Below are 6,113 nucleotides of genomic sequence, written 5' to 3'. Positions count from 1 at the left end.
GAGGCATTGAAAGCATTAGATATTGAGGCACCAGACATACAGTAGGGCTAATGCTTCACCATTCGAGGCTCACGTCAAACTACTCAATCCACAGCTGAGCTCTGCAGCACTTGGGTATGGTTGAGGGACAGCATAGCTACAGAACCAAAGGAGAACAGCTTTTTTCTATAAGTTATGAAGCATTTTAAGACTACTTTGGTAGAAATATATTTTGATGGTGAAGAGGGGAAAAAAGCTAAGTCCCTTCCCATTGGGCATTAGGTAGCCTTGCACAGGGCCATGGCAGAAAAGCAGTCGTCCCCTTGCTCATGCTCAATGAATTCTCTGCAGACCTTGGTGGCATCCTGCAGATACAAGTCCTCTGCCTTGGTGCCATGTTGACTGGGAAAGGCATTCATCCATCAGGTTTATAAAGGTGGCCATCCACCATTCACATAGTTAATAAGGATAAAATGAATGTTCATTTTGTTACCTGCCTCACACTGGCCTTCCTGTGTCATGGCATCATGGGCTGCCTGATGGCCTCATTATTTTCAAAGATGTTTGCTCTGTCTTTAGGCGAACAGCTCTTTCGTTTTAGAAAGAAAATGTTTCAAGACTGATCCATCTTCAAGTACCAGTTTGTCTGATGGTACCACAGGAGTTTCCAATGGTCTGCTTCATGAAGTATACTTTAGGACTGATTTCTTGTCCCTTCAGCTCTTCAATCTGTTTTTCCCTTAAGTTCGCATGGATGGCGAATGGAAACAGCAGCAGCAGCAGTGCCCAGGCAGCGCTGGCACTGTGCTCAGAGCTGCCTCCTCCACCCCCAGCCAGGCCTGAGCTTTGTTCAGTATCTTGGGGTTAATCTCCATGGGTTTGGGCAGCATCTTCATGAACCACAGGTGAGATCACAACCCAGAGAAGAGGAAAAACAGCCTCTATTTTTTTTAAGTATGGTTAACATAGTATATTATATCATATTAGCTTCAGATGTATAAATAGTGATTCAACAGTTACACACCTTATAATTCAGGAGTCGGGAACCTATGGCTTGTGAGCCAGATGTGGCTCTTTTGATGGCTGCATCTGGCTCACAGACAAATCTTTGAAATAAAAAAATAATAATAACGTTAAAAATATAAAACATTCTCATGTATTACAATCCATTCATTTCCTACTGCTCACGTTCATGGTTTGTAGGTGGCTGGAGCCAATCACAGCTGTCCTCCGGGACAACACCAAATTTTTATTGGATAATGCGTAACGTACACAGGTAGTTGTATGGCTTTCATGAAATTACATTTTAAAATATGTGGCGTTCATGGCTCTCTCAGCCAAAAAGATTCCCGACCCCTGTTATAATGTGATGACCACATACTTATAATGATCTGTCATCAAAGTTATTACAATATTGACTATATTCCCTGTGCTGTATGTCCCCTTGCTCATGTTCAATGAATTATTAATTAATCAGTGATTTATTAGTGTTATAGTTGGAAGTTTATACCTCTTATTCCCCTTCACCTTTTTCAGCCATCATAGCCCACCCTTCCCCTCTGGCAATCATGAGTGTGTTCTCTGTGTCTATGAGTCTGTTTCTGTTTTGTTAATTTGTTTTGGGTTTGTTTTTTTATCCTACATACAAATGAAATCATACAATAGTTGTCTTTCTCTGTCTGTCTAACTTATTTCACTTAGCATGATACATTCTAGGCCCACCATATTGTTACAAATGATAAAAGTTCATTTTCATGGCTGTATAATATTCCATTATATATATTATATATATATAAACAATAGTTTTATCCATTTATTTATTGATAAACATGAAGGTTGCTTTTATATCTTGGCTATTGTGAATAATGCTGTAATAAACATTGGGTTGCATATATCCTTCTGAATTAGTTTTTGTTTTTTTCACCTAAATACCCATAAGTATACTGCTGAGTCATTTATAATTGTTTTTTAATTTATTAAAAAAATTGTTTATCATTGATTGATTATAGAAAGAGAGGCTGTTGCTCCTGCAAATGAGCTATTCTCAGTGCTGGGGGTGATGCTCAAACCATTGAGCCATTGGCTGAGGAAGGGCAAGAAGGAAAGAAAGGGAAGCAAAGGGGGAGAGAAGCAGATGTGTGCTTCTCCTGTGTGCCCTAACTGGGAATCAAACCTGGGATGTTCATATGCGGGCTGGTGCTCTGTCCACTGAACCAACCAGCCAGGGCATCTAACTTTAAAAAAAAGTTCTCACTGTGTTCCTCTCCCCTCTCCCCAAGTTTGATGAGCATCCTTATGATGATTTCTTTGATTTTTTTTATCAGGCTAATTACTTATCTCTGTTTAACTAGGGTTTTTTTTTCTTTTTCCTTTTCATTTGAAAAGTATTTCTCTTCTAATTGTGTTTGAATTTGTTTTGTTTTTTATAAATAAAACAAAATGGTATCTTCTCCTTATCATGAAGGAATGACTTTGTGTAGGAGTGACCTCTGTATAAACCACATGTGCTGAGTATATTTGATAGGTTGGCTGAAGCTGCAACAGTTACTAATTGTGCCAAGTTGCCCTTTTCGGCCGGATGGATGGAGCTGAGGTGTGTGTGGTCTGAGATGTACAAGGATGTATGGTGTCAGTGTGCTGGCCAGGTCTGGTGTTGTTGTTACAGGGCAATAGGCCTATGGTGTGTTGTGGCACCCTTGCAGCTGGCTAGAGAGCTGTCTATGTCTGTCTAGGTCAGGGGTCCCCAAACTTTTTACACAGGGGGCCAGTTCACTGTCCCTCAGACCATTGAAGGGCCGGACTATAAAAAAAAAAACTATGAACAAATCCCTATGCACACTGCACATATCTTATTTTAAAGTAAAAAAAACAAAACAGGAACAAATACAATATTTAAAATAAAGAACAAGTAAATTTAAATCAACAAACTGACCAGTATTTCAATGGGAACTATGCTCCTCTCACTGACCACCAATGAAAGAGGTGCCCCTTCCGGAAGTGCGGCGGGGGCTGGATAAATGGCCTCAGGGGGCCGCATGCGGCCCGTGGGCTGTAGTTTGGGGACCCCTGGTCTAGGTGGAGAGGGAACATAAACAATGGTGCTTGCCAACACCTTTGATCCTATAGAGTACTTGCAGATTCAAGGGAGTTCCTGCAGTTTCTACCCACTAGGCAGATGCCTTGGGTTAGTAAATGGACTTTTTAGGTGCCCTTTAAATCAAGGGATTGATTGCTGTGCTCCCGTACAGGCAAGTCTGGATGTTGGTCCCCCAGTCATATCCCCTCTTACTGCAGGTTGCCCCATCAAGGTAAGAACCCCATGGTTACCATGTCTTTGTCACTCTTACCCTTCTGTATGTAGTCCCTCACTCATTTGTTGTACTGAGGCTGTTCAATCAGCCCTCAATTGTGATTCAAAAGGAAGTGTTTTATATATTATGTGTATACTGGAGTGTTCATGGGAAGGTATGAGTTCAGGGTCTTGGTCCATCCTTGGTCCATAAACCATCTTGGTCCATCCTTCTAAGTTTTATTTTTTAAATGTAAATAGTTAACAAATTCCATAAATCATGTCTTTACAAATGTATGAACATTTGACAAAAACTTTGAGAAGTCAAATGCAAATCAATGAAGAAGTACATGGGATTTTATTTTCTCTTAGATGGTATCTGAGATTTAAATTTGATAATACCAATTTTAAGCTATCAATGAGTTATGCATGTTTCCTTTATCAAGAAAAGCATTTCAAATTTGCTGACTTTCTGCACAGGTAAATGGCTGTGATTATCAATTCAGAAGTCACTGAAAAAATATTAGCTTATTCCACTACACAGAAGTAAAGATAGCCTGACCTATGGTGGTGCAATGGGATAAAGCATTGATCTGGAATGCTGAGGTTGCCAGTTTGAAACCTGGGCAATGAAATGAAAGATGATATTTACAAACAACAGCTCAGATAAGGGCCTAATACCCCAAATACACAAAGAACTCATAAAACTCAACAACAAACAAACAAACAATCCAATAAAAAAATGGGAAGAGGACATGAACAGACACTTCTCCCAGGAAGAAATACAAATGGCCAAAAGATATATGGAAAGATGCTCATCTTCATTAGCTATTAGAGAAATGCAAATCAAAACTACAATGAGATACCACCTCACATCTGTTAGATTAGCTATTATCAACAAGACAGGTAATAACAAATGTTGGAGAGGCTGTGGAGAAAAAGGAACCCTCATACACTGTTGGTGGGAATGTAAAGTAGTACAACCATTATAAAAGAAAGTATGGTGGTTCCTCAAAAAATTAAAAATAGAGCTATCATATGACCCAGCAATCCCTCTACTGGGTATATACCCCCAAAACTCAAAAACATTGGTACATAAAGACATATGCAGCCCCATGTTCATTGCACTATTGTTCACAGTGGCCAAGACATGGAAACAACCAAAAAGCCCTTCAATAGATGATTGGATAAAGAAGATGTGGTACATATATACTGTGGAATACTACTCAGCCATAAGAAATGATGACATCAGATCATTTACAACATGGTAACATTATACTGAGTGAAGTAAATCAGAAAAAACTAAGAACTATATGATTCCATACTTAGGTGGAACATAAATAAGAGACTCAGAGACACAGACAAGAGTGTGGCATTTACAGGGTGGGGGGAGGAAGGTGAGAAAGAGGGTGGGGGGAAGGGGAGGGGCACAAAGAAAACCAGGTAGAAGGTGACGGAAGATAATTTGGCTTTGGGTGATAGGTATGCAACATAATCAAATGTTATAATAACCTGGAGATGTTTTCTCTGAACATATGTACCCGATTTATTAATGTCACCACATTAAAATTAATAATAATAAAAAATCATTTTGTCAAAAAAAGAAAAGAAAAAAAACTGGGCTTGCCTGGTCAAGGCACATATGAAAGTTGATGCTTCCTGCTCCTCCCCCCTTGTCTCTCTCTCTCTCTCTCCTCTCTAAAAATAGAATAAGTAAAGTCTTTAAAAAAATAAGTAGCCCTGGCCAGTTGGCTCAGTGGTAGAGCATCGGCCTGGCATGCGGAAGTCCCGGGTTCAATTCCCGGCCAGGGCACACAGGAGAGGCTCCCATCTGCTTCTCCACAGCTCCCCCTCTCCTTCCTCTCTGTCTCTCTCTTCCCCTTCCGTAGCCAAGGCTCCATTGGAGCAAAGATGGTCCGGGCGCTGGGGATGGCTCCATGGCCTCTGCCTCAGGCACTAGACTGGCTCTGGTCGCAGCAGAGTGATGCCCCGATGGGCAGAGCATTGCCCCCTGGTGGACGTGCTGGGTGGATCCTGGTCGGGCTCATGCGGGAGTCTGTCTGACTTCCTCCCCGTTTTCAGCTTCAGAAAAATACCAAAAAAAAAAAAAAGTAAAGATAATTTTTTTATAAGGAAATAGAAAGTAACTACTTTTTAAAGAAACTTCTGCTATGGAGACAGGATTTTGAGAAACAATGTTTGGAAATGTTTCCACCATTATGTGATATTGTTCTGAAAATGTTATTTATCACATAAAATTTTTATGTCTTTGTACTCTAAAAACTTGTACACCAAGTTATTTAAATTTTAAAATATATAATAGAAATATATAGTCCCAGTGGTTTAAAAAAATCATTTGTTAAAAATATAAAAATTCAAAAACTCTGATTATTTTAAAAGATCAACTGATTGGCTTCAGGAATGATGGACATTTACTAATATTTCAACCCGTATGTATATAATTAGTGAATGAGACTAAACAAATAAATGTAATAAATTAGGAATCCTGTCAATGATATGTTTATTTTTTCTAATAAGGTCCTCTGTATTTGGCAGGTTACCTTTATAGCTAAGATTGCTTTTTAAAACAAATATAAAAAAAATTGAATTAAAAGCATCTTGGATCACAATATTACAAAGTATTAAACCAAGAATTCAAAAAAGAATAAAGCTTATTTAATCACATTATGCTTACTAAAATATTGACTGTTTATACCAGGGATTGGAGGAGCATGGGAAAATGGGAATATGTTGGTCCAAGTTTGAAAACTTCAAGTTATAGATGAATAACTTCTGGAGCTCTAATATATATTATGGTAATTATAGCTAATAGTGCTATATTATA

At 38.9% G+C, this 6,113-nt stretch overlaps 1 pseudogene; it reads right to left on the bottom strand.

Annotated features, from left to right (window-relative positions):
* Window positions 1-257: 257 nt before the first annotated feature.
* LOC136398391 (ubiquitin carboxyl-terminal hydrolase isozyme L1 pseudogene) lies at window positions 258-869 on the bottom strand (annotated as a pseudogene).
* Window positions 870-6,113: the final 5,244 nt, after the last annotated feature.

Source organism: Saccopteryx leptura, chromosome 3 (assembly GCF_036850995.1).
Source record: "Saccopteryx leptura isolate mSacLep1 chromosome 3, mSacLep1_pri_phased_curated, whole genome shotgun sequence".
Classification (NCBI taxonomy): Eukaryota; Metazoa; Chordata; class Mammalia; order Chiroptera; family Emballonuridae; genus Saccopteryx; species Saccopteryx leptura.
This window is presented reverse-complemented; position numbering and strand designations above follow the sequence as displayed.